The sequence below is a fragment of the Acipenser ruthenus genome, chromosome 10 (genome assembly GCF_902713425.1).
Source record: "Acipenser ruthenus chromosome 10, fAciRut3.2 maternal haplotype, whole genome shotgun sequence".
Taxonomy (NCBI): Eukaryota; Metazoa; Chordata; class Actinopteri; order Acipenseriformes; family Acipenseridae; genus Acipenser; species Acipenser ruthenus.
In genome coordinates, this window is record NC_081198.1 from 34,999,261 (window position 1) to 35,011,059 (window position 11,799).

The 11,799-nt window shown below is 38.8% G+C and overlaps 1 protein-coding gene across 1 annotated transcript in view; it reads right to left on the minus strand.

The window, feature by feature from the left end:
- myo10l3 (myosin X, like 3) overlaps positions 1 to 11,799 on the minus strand; it is a 108,391-nt gene that overhangs the window by 53,319 nt on the left and 43,273 nt on the right. The window lies entirely within an intron of this gene.

Here is an 11,799-nt window from a genome sequence, read left to right on the forward strand (position 1 = left end):
TACCACTGTTTGACCAAACAAGAATTCAGTTTTTTTTAACCTGGTTAAATAAATAAAAAACACCACCTTAACAGATCATTAAAATAAGAGGAAGAAACAATGCTAACCTTGCAGAATGATTAATAAGCATCTCCATTCAAAAGCAGGGGGGGTCTAATGTAGGCAAGTCAGCTAATTGAAGGCTCTTATGAAGACAGCCCCTTGGGTCCTGCTTCGCTTGGCATTTACACGCGCCAGCAGACTGCTTCAAATCGCTTTGTCGTAGATAATGGAAATCTTAATCCTTGCCGTGTGCAAAGCTATTGTTATTTCTTTAGTATTGTTGGGATAATCTGATTTGTATACTTATACAGAATGCAACAGTATTGAATACTGGTGGGCTTGTTAGTGTGTGACAGTTACATGTAATATCATCCAAGGCGTGCTATCCATCTACAGCAATGGGCAGTTTTAATATCAATTTCGTTAAAAAGGGTAGAAACTGGGAACAAACAAGTAGATCTGATATTTAGGGCAGGCACCGAGAAGGATTTAACTGCTGAAAAGACACATTTTCCTTATTTCAGTGTCAGGTAGCACAAAGTTGGAGAAAAAGCATTTGAGAGTGTCAGCTGGAGATGTTCACAGCAGAACAATTTAAAGTGTAGCAACACTTTGATTTGCTACAAAGGACAGTCAATTAAGCGTGACAGAGAAACCCGAGATCCCTACGACCGACATGATCTTCTATGAAAGAACGGACTGGGATTATTGTTTATACAGGGTTCCAAGTGTGCCCTGCCATTGGCCTGGCACATGGTCATTCTTTGATTCCAGGTATCCAAGATGTTTGCACATTTCTGCCCTAATTTTGTCCTGTAATTCGGCCTGGTTTTTTCAGTACACACTGACTTTAGACAACTCATGAAGTTATCAAAGGGTGTCGGAGAGTGGACAGGTCAATGGAGAGGGCTTCTGACAGACTGGGAGCATGTTGTCTGGCATGTTCTGCAATAATGCTTTTCCCTATGGTGCATTGCTTATTGCAGGCACTGACTGAGGCGCCACAAAGAGAGTCTCTGGCATGTTATGAAGTCAGTAAGTAATTTTGCATTCCAAGTATAGAGAATACAACTGTTAAATAAAAAAAACAACAAAAAGACGTTTCAGTGTACACCTGCGTTCATTGTAAAATATATTTCACAGAGAACAGGACTAAAGGGATTGACGCCCAAAAACAAAAACACCTGCAGCCCCTCACAACTTTTCAATGCAGGTCAGGCAGGTTTAGACTAGCTGGGTCTGGAAAACCCAACGGCTGTGCCAGTTTCTTACACACCCTCCCTGCCTGGTAATCTCTTCCTGGCCCATCTTTGTTATCCCGGTGTGTGACATCTGTCCAGTCCCAGGATCATCTTACCTGACTCTTTGTTCCACTTAACTAATCCCATCTGCTGGCCCTGCCTGACAAACAAGAAACACTGTGTTCCAACACCTCCTTCACTCTGTCCAATAACGCCCAGCAGGCTAGCCCCATCTTGCTCGCTTACTCCGAAATACCGTAGCATGGGCAAAAACTGTGAAGCACAAAGTAGACAGGAATATATGCATCAATCTCTGTGTGTAAAAACAATTTCTGTTTTTAAACACAAAAACAGGCCTAAAACGATCATGCCATTCATAATGCTTTTTTGTGTGGAGTCTTGACAAGTAATTTTTAAATTACTTGAGAATCACAATACAATGTTTTGTAAGAAGTACTCATTAAAATATGCAGAGAGTAGATTTTTGGCATTATTTTTCAGTGAGCTGAAGTTTAAATTAGAAATGCATTCATAAGGCATTCGTTCAAGGTAATATGAATATTTCACATCCCGATACGTGAATTTTCAAATTTCAAAAGAAGCCCTTTGACAGCTATTTGGAATCTAGTTTAAAACACAGAAATTAATCTAAATCAATGCTATATTGGAGTTGTAGCATGTGTATTTTCTCTCGGGTCCTGGTGTTGCAGCTTCAGACAGTTTTCAAATCAGCAAGGGCCAACATTTCACATTTTAAAAACAAGAGCCTGAGTTTTCACTTATGCTTTTCAGCTGGTTGGAAGGTAAATAATTAAAATAAGCTCACAACAGTAACATGCTAGTCCCTTGTATATTATTAAAAAAAAAAAATGTCCTCTAAGTGTTATATATTAACCTTTCCGCTTGCTGCAGATTTGAGACTTAACCTCAAGGGAATAAATTGGATAAATATTTTATATGGTGCCTTTGTTTTGGAGTGCGTGTGTGCGTGTGTGTGCGCCAGCGGACCAGTGTGTCAGTATAAATATACTGCAGATATGTTCTTGTTTAGCTTTATAGAAGACAGGCCCTCAGGTCCTTTGAAAATGTACATGAAAAAGCCATAAGAGTTTTATTTTTTATTTTAAAACAATGATATAATTGTTTACTCTCGAAGTATCCAATTGGTTTGTTTGCTGACGCTTTTAAATAAATGACATGTGTTTTATCATTTCTAATTTTACATTCTGTAGTATTACAAAGCTTAGGCACAGCTCTGACTGGGACCGAACATAAAACAAATATCATAATGTGGTGAAAAGGGCAATAACCTTTGATTTCTTTTTTTTGCAGCGTAGAGATTGCAGAGGACCTTCCACTGCTGCAGCAGTAGTACAGTAGCAGGGCTGCAATTATTCAGTTCCTAGAATGACAAGCGGGTTTCAGGGGACGAACATAGCACTGCCTTGGGGGAGTGGGGGACAGTGGACAGAGATCTAGTATCAAAGTTATGATTACGACTTCTGTTTTTCAGTGCTTTTCTACCCTTTCCATGTGTTTATTTTCTTTAGAAAAATAAATGGTGTTTACCTGGGCTTTTATTTGAATTGAAGGTTTATTGAAGGTTTATTGATGTCAGATGTTTAAAATGATAACCACTTAATTGACTATTAGTACCAGCATGTTTGCATCTATTATGCGTGTCATTTTTAATAAAATCCTAAAGCCGAGGGGACACTAGTCTACATTGATATACAAATGTAGAAAGGGATACTTTTTTTGTAGAAAGTGACATGCAAGCTACAAGTTTCAGGCAACTTTGTTTCACTGTACAGCCCGTGTGTACTTAGACATGCATGGCTTAATCTTTGAGACAAGCATGTGCTACTGGCAGAATCAACCAGATAGCTGCACCTTCCTCATCCCTAGTGACCCTAGTGATCCCTTGGCTTAAGTGTGTTCATTCTCCCCAAAGTTACAAAAAAAATCTAAAAACCTAAAGGGTAAATCTGTTGTGTAGATGCTTCCATTGGGTTTAATGAAAAAAATTAAACATGACACTAGACATCAATCACATATTTGCATAATTCAATTAAACAAAGTAGTACAATGATTTCCCTAATGTACTATTTCAGCTCAGAGCTTTTTTTTTTTACAATATCTAAAACATGAAAAAAAAACAATGATTAAATTAAGGCATAGCTGCTTATGATTCACTCTCTTCAGACTAAACTGCTGCAAAACATGAGATTATTTATCCAATAAACCCATGTAGCCATTAAATCCATAAAGTATATATATATATATATATATATATATATATATATATATATATATATATATATATATAATATTTTCATAACTATTATGGCGGTTAGCTAGGTTTTCCCTAAAATAAGTAATGAAACAATACAAATAATGCTTTCACTGAACATAAACACTACCAATACCATTTGACACCATCAACTCTGGGTAAGGTGTTATTATTCGTGGTTGCTAAGCAACATCCCATTCTCTCCAGGGAAACGCATTAAAGGGGGGTCTATTGGAGACGACGCGCAATTTTTTTTTTATTTATTTTTTTTTAAAAAGCACAGCGCGAGTCTAGAAGGTCTGTCTGCTTTTAAGACATTTGTGTTAATTGTGCCATATACTAGGTCTTCCATCCAGGCTTTAGATGGAACATGTCTACCTCAAAATCCAAGTGCCCAAGCTGTAACTCGAGTGTCACTGGCTCTGTGGGGAGCATGTTCTAGGCCAACACATAAAGGAATCAAATCCCATCTGGACATAGCCTGGAAGAAACTGCATCCGTCATGGTCTCCACAATGTGGAGCATGGTCAGGGACAGGAGCTGTGCTGTAGAAGGTGTCATTGTTAAGAGGCAATATAAAACTTTGCTAAAGACACCATGAACCTCATTCTTATCTGCAGGGGTCCCTACTTATTTGTGTACTGAAATTTGCAACATCTCAACCTGCAAAGTCACTTGCCTGCAGGAGCAAACAGGGCTTACTGAACACCAGTTTGGACTGTGCATATTGTCCTCGAAGATTTCTGTTGGACACATTAAAGTAGGCAGAGGTGTACCACACTTGACTGGCTAAATGAAATATAATAAGATTGCCATAAAAAGCCTTCAGATTGAACTACCACATATGGACCATATGCCAGCAGGAACGAAGAGACTGCAATGTCTAGAGATGCCTGTGAGCTCGAGAGCTGTGGAGCATCGAGGAGGCAAGATTCTGACAGCTTACCCACCGTCTTCCTTTGTTAAGGCCGAGTTTCTTCATCAAAACTGTGGCTTTCTACAAATATTCGCTGTGCATCAGCAGTGCAGTCTGCCACTTCCTGCAAACCAGTAAAACAGCCTTACCGCAAGAATCTGACTTTCAAAGCACAAGACAGAATCTTAAAAGCAGGAATGTATAAAATTCGGTAAATGAAAGCTCCGTTTTGAAGTAAATTCCCCTCAACAACAGATCTAACTGTAGCTTGACTTTTCTAATCATTTGAAAATTGGTATTTAAAAAAAGCTTTATGCAGTCTACAGACTCTCAGTAATGATGGCTGTTACCTTTTAAATCACTGGAAAGCTTTTACGTTTAGCTAAAAAATACAATGTTGTTACTGTATTGATTTTAATTACTGGTTATACAGTCCATACAGATAATGTTTGGATGTTAAAAGGGATTGAACTTAAAAACACTGGTATATAATGCCAATGCATTTCAGACCATTTCATTACATTTAAAAAGCACACATTTAAATAGAGCCCTATACAGTTACCTTATAAGCCCATGTTGAAATGCCCAGCTCTGTGTGCTTTTCCTGTAAAATGATACAACAAGCGCACCATTTATGAGGGGAAAAGGGGAATTAATTTCTATTTTGCTTCCCGAGCTGCATCAGACCTTATAGATGATGTTAATAATCTTACATGGCTGCAAGCAGTAGCCTAGTAGCCAAAGTCTAATAACTGGGCTTTTAAATTAAGAAAGAAGGGGGGGGGGGAATGAACTACAGAAGGTGATTTGGATGCATTACAACACACAGATATAAAACCAAAAATCTCAAAAAGAATAAGATAAAGAAAGACCTTAAGAAGGAAGCGAATTTTGCCAGAAAAAAAAAAAAAACTTAAAAAAGCAGAACACTTTATCCAACACCCCTTTTAAATGCCAGCTTCGCAAGTAGCAGCAGCACCTCCAAAAGGAGACTGACAGAATTCATTACAAGGGGACAGCAGTGGTGATAAGAAACCAATGAGGAAAAAAAGCCCTCTAACCTGACCCTCAATTCAACTCTAAACTTATGTAAATGAATGTGCATGGCTGAGATAATTAACTACACACACACAAAGTCTTGCAGTGATCTATGGTCAGCGAGTCTCTGCACCTCCAGGAGCGGTATGGACTAAACAACCACAACTCTCCAGTGATTACAGTACCATCTGCTGCTGTGGCTGTACCGCCATCTGTGGACCCTCCTAGTCACTGAAGTGCTCTTTCAGGAAACTGGGATGATGAGAATTCATGACTTCATCACCCTGACTGACAGAGCTGACAGGACTTGGTGAATGCCAATACACTCGCCTTCTGTGTCTCTTGCATACACAGACACACACACACACACACACACACACACACACACACAGAAACATTCCCTTGCACTTTGAACCCTAGTTTACAGGCCCTGGCATGGTATAAAGCTAGCAAGAAACTTCAAAATTGTGCCCACTTATATTTCATTTTTGTATTTATTTGTAACAGATACAATATACAAAAATTATATAATTTGGGCTGAGGACAAAGAAGTTGATCAACAGATTTTAAAATCAGACAATACTTTTTTTTTTTTATCAAGTTATACCAAAAAAATTTGAAGATAAACATTTCAACTAGAAGTTTTTTGGAATGTCTTCTGATAAACCTTTTCTCTCGCTGACATAGGTATTAATTCTTTAAGGCTCTGCTCTAGATTCTGTGATTTAATATGTATGTGCATACAGCAAATACATTCTTTATACAGCTGAATATTTGTATGAAAATGTTATTTTCTTAGATAGGAACATTTTTGTTCAGAGATCCTTTTGTTCTCAAATTTTACAGAAACATATTTCTGTAAAATAAAAAAGTGATTATTTTGCATGACTTTGTAAACAGTATAGTTTAATTTCCTGCATGAAAGTTCTTGGCTATATACAGTGCAGGCACTGTTCAATGATTAAAGCAGCTGCTGTATAAAAAGTAGAAGTTGCATGAATAAGGTTGTAGAAACAGTACAAGGAACTCAAACATAATGTTTCACCTCTCAGCAAAAACTACTGTACTACAGTACTTTTGTATGTGATTTGTTGCCAAGCACAATTCTGCAATTGATTGTCTTTTGCTGTGTTTATATCATAATAAAATAGGACCCTGTGGTGTTCCATACGTTACAACAAGTTTGCAATAAAGCTGCTATAAAAATGAAGAAACAGGATGAGGCCATGTTAAAAGCTGTCAATGTGTCGTCCGTGCTTCTTGCTCTTTGAGCAGATGGCCCTGCAGGATACTCCCTTATGTTATTGGCAGTAATTTGGACAAAGCCTTTTTTTTTTTTTTTTTTTAGCTAAGCTGCTGCTGTCCGGACCTCCATTTGTCCAAAGTAGTGCTAAACCCAGCAGACAGACTGAACGAGAGAAGGAGACAGATACGCAGGTGATGCTGTGCAGCTCCCTGAGAGACAGAGCGAGAGCTGCAAGGCTGTGGGAGCTCTGACTAAAAAAAAAAAAAAAAAAAGAGGCAGACAAGACTACAGCACTGCAGTCAGCACAGTCATAGGAGCTGCATCAGTGCTAGAATATGTAGTAATATTAAAATGATTTGACAAAACGTTTCAACTACAAGTCTCAAGGACTATTCTTTTTCTATTGCTACTGTACATATACTGGCAAAATAGATCATAACACTATTTGCTGTGTTTGTTTTCAATTATTACTTGAAAGAGCATATATGAGGATGCGCATGGTTGCTGAAGGCTTCAAAATCAATGTTCTGGTCTCTTATTAGCACTAGCCACTGTGCTAATATGTTTGCGGTTTTTATTTTATAGCATGACTATCTCTGCAAATACAATTGTATGGTCTGTTTTAAATAATTGCTCTTAAGCTTGTCTTATGCATGGCTGCACTGCTGTAAGCAGTAGCACAGTGATTTGAACAGGATTTCTGAACACTGCTCCTTAAAAGAAACTGGGTTTGCCCTGGAGCAGAGAACACTAAATTAAAACCTCTAACCAAATAAATAAAACACAAATTATAATACAGGAGAAGCAGAATTTACTACAAAAGCAAGTTGTGAGTCTCAAATTTCAATTAGCCAGGAAAATCATAATAGCAAAAATTAGGAAGAAAGCTGCTACTTGCTGAGGGTTTGCTGTTTGTGTCAGTGTGTAAGATAACCAGGGAAGCCACTATTAAGACAGGTCTAATCAACCAAAAAGAACCTTCACCCAGGGGTCATGTGAGCTTCCAGTAACCGTGCCCCTGATGTAAAGCAGAAGAAAGTGTAACCTGGCACCCACATTAATCTGTTTGAGCCCACAGGTGACTTCGTACAATAACAAATAGCAGTGGTTATCCAATATTGAGAACCTGCACCCCAGCTTGGAATTTTGTTGCATCAACTGGCTCTGCAGCAGCTTGTCTAGTTTAATGGTAACATTACTCTATGTGCAAGCTTTCTCACTTTGGGGGGTTGTTTTCAAAGATAGGTAACTTATATTGAGTAATTCTCTGTTAAGTTCTAGAACTAAACTGGCAAATGGCATTTTGTGCATCATGGGCTAAATTCTCAAAGCTATTTACTCCAAAGAGTCATCATCAATTTTTTTTTTTCCCCCAGAAAGGAAAAACACACCTAATTACGAAGCCAGATATAAACTACTAAGACTTTTAACTAAGCTGTTTCTTATTCGTTTTAGAATTGTAAATATATATTTTTTTTCTTTCAGGAGAGAGTGATTTAGAGTAAATAGCTTTGAGAATCCAGCCCCATGTCTTTTAGTGACTTTGACAAGTGATCTTGTCAGAAATATGTTAAATATAAAAAAGGTATAAAAACACAAAGGCAATCGCAATGGCTCACCTGAGAATCAACAAGAAAATACTTAAAAACAGTAAACCATTTCAAAAAGGTAGACATCGCACATTAGAAATCATCTCTCTTCCAATGTAGTTTGTTCTATGTGTGTAAGTGATTAGGATTTGACAGCGCTATTTCTAAAACTGACAACACCCCTAGCTTCTGCAGATTTCTCTTTATTTTCACCGTGTCTACTTTCTGTGCCTAGGCCTGCTCCATCTAGCTATAAACAAAGCAGCACGAGTCTTACCAGGATGGCGTGTCTGTGTCGCACTACTCGGAAATAGCAGCACAGATACCTTCCTAATGTCCTGACTAAATCAGACAGCTCTGCTTTACCTTCAACCAAGTACCCTGCTGAGGGGACAGACCCCGAGGGATGCTGAGTCCAGGCTGCACTGTCAGGGGGAAACCCCACATCTAAATAGCCTCCACAGCAAGCATGGTGGGTGGTTATTCAACTCCAATATGTTGCTCTTATTGACCAGGCCAGTAAAGTAAAGATGACTGGTCAAAGACAAAATAAGTGTAAAAGGTCAGTACAAACCAAATATCTTAAAAGTACTTTGTTTTAAAGATACAAAGAAAGCTGTGACAAAACAGAACACGATTTATTTTATAACAGCCTACTGCTGCAAAAACTGTCAGGAGCACAGCTATTTGCCTCAGAGAGTACCAAAAAAAAAAAAAAGGAGGGACGTGAGAATAGAAAACAAACTGGACTGTAAAGTAACTTTTTTGATAACATTGTGTTAGATTAAATATGGTTAGTGAGACAAGTGAGACATCTTTAGAATTACAAAACAAAACTGGTTTGGCAACACATCTTGTTAGAGGCACACTATTCTTAACAACCCAGGCTAAAAGTAAACTTACATGCCTAAATTAAACACGGAAAGCCAAATATCCACACATTGCAGCACGCACAAAGTTTGATGGTGATAAATACTGACTGTTTGGTTATTTTAATAATTCAATTTGTTCAGCTGGAAAAAAGTAAACACGTCTCAAGGGTCAGACACAAATACACACTCTAGAGAAATTTAAATCACATTCAATTTCTAAAGTGTCAATGAGCACATAAACTAGTTCATTAGGGAGGTTTCTCAAGTGTTAAGGTGAACATACACGCACACGCACACACACACACACACACACACACACACACGAGATTCAGAAACCTGGACTTGGCAGAGAAGCTTATCAGACCTGTCTGCATCTCCCTGGATTTAAGTCGACAACCTGTCTTTGACTGTGTGTACTGCTTAGAGATGTCAAGTGAAGAAAAGATCTGTTTGTGTGTTTAGGTAGGAGTCAGTGTGGATGACAAACGGTTTGTAAATACAGAGAAAATCTCCTAATGTTATACTTTTGATCACATCAAGTGGTAGGTTTTGTAAAATACATTTTTGGATTACAGTATGCAGTTGATTAATTTAACTACCGATTCTAAAAATTAAGTGGTTTTCACTATAATATCCCTGATATAGAGGGACAGGATGGCTTTTCAAGTTTATATTCTTGTTTTATTTCCCCAACGATACCGACAATCTTGAAGATAACCTCCTGCTGCACAGTGGTCACAAACTGACAAGGCTTCAAAAAAGGGCGGATGTGAGCTTGTCTGGAGCTGAAACTGCCCTTAGTGGCGCTCTACTGTTTCACTGGTGTAAACTGAATCTGTTGTATCAACTGGCTCTGAAGCTGCTGTGTCTAGTTTAGTGGTAACATGGACTCTACAGTACTCTACGTACAAGCTTTCTCACTTTGGAGGGTTATTTTCAAAGATAGGCAACTTATATTGAGTAATTTTCTGTTAAGTTCTAGAACTAAAATGGCAAATGACATTTTGTGCATCATGGGCCAAATAATTAAAGCTATTTACTCAAACCAGATATAAACAACTCATTTTTTTTTTTTTTTTTTTTTTTTTGGAATTGGCAATTATTTTTCTTATTTTCTCGCCAATTTGGTAAGCCCAATTTTTGTTTATTTCAACCCAGCTCACTGCTGCCACCCCTGTGCTCACTCTGCAGGCCCGCCATGCAGCCAGCTCAGAGCTACAGCGTCGGAGGACCATGCAGCTCTGGGCAACTTACAGGCAGGCCCGCAGACGACTGACCAGTCTACACTCCATGGTCGGCAGTGGAATAGCCTGGACTTGAACCTGGCGACCTCCAGGCTATAGGGCGCATCCTGCACTCCATACGGAGTGCCCTTACAGGATGCGCCACTTTGGAGCCCACACCTACGAATTTTAAACTTAGGAACTTATTAGTACTACAACAAACAAACTGGAAAGCCAAGAAGGTCTGGTATCAGATAACGGATAGAAGACTGAGGGAAACAGTCAGCAAGAAATCACTTTTGGTATAAATCTTAAGATTATGGGGCAAGTACTGTATACCATTAAAAGATCATGTCCTGAAGAAAGCAGCTTACTGTAGCTCCAGACCAGTCATTCAATTAGCTCTCCGATTCCCTTCAGAAATCACAACTCCATCACCAAGAAGACATTTCACCTGAACAGAAAAGGCTACAGAACTGACAGTCTTGCCCCGAGGTCAAAAGTGCACCCATAAACAAACACACACACACACACACTGTTTGTACAGTATCCCCATTGTGCTGAACAGCCGTGCTGCAGCACTGCGGCTGGCCTAGTTTAAGAAATAGGAAAACTTTATTCCTAATATAGAACGGTGCCCTTCGTCAGAACTGCAATTGCCGAGTTGCCAGAAATTGGCCTATTTTTATTCAGCAAGCAGAGATTTCCTAATTTAGCATCTCTGGTACATTTACAGCTTTTGTACCACCTCAGTTGTTTTCCAGAGGACTCAAAGGGTATGACTGCCAGAAGGTTGCACTTTGCCGTTTAGGTATGTACACTGTATGCATGCACAATTGACCATCAAGCATAGCCCTGTTCATATACATACATCCAAATAAATAAATATACATGATTTTTGCAAGTCTCTGTAATAAACAGCAAACCCTGTTGGTGTTACTGGATTGCCATTGTACTTCAAGATAGGGACCAGTCAATTAAAGGGTAATCACTCAAGTATATTAATGTAAATGAGGCGTCAAAAATGCGTGCCGACCTGGAACCCCCCCCCCCAACAACTGTGAGTAATGCAAATCAATACACACACCCCCCACCCCTACCCCCATTATTCCGATTTGGCGGCTTGCTGCACACCAAGGGAAGGTGACAGGTGACAGCCACGACAAACTCGAAACAAATTTGAAAAAAACGTTGATCCCTAGCATGTAGGAATAATGAGCCTTGCCTGACAGCTGAAGATATCCATATTTATAAAGCTCCATCGTTTGGTCTGTCATGAGGGAGGCATGACAGACCAGCAGTGAAAGAGGGTTATATCTAATGAAATAATTAATCTGTT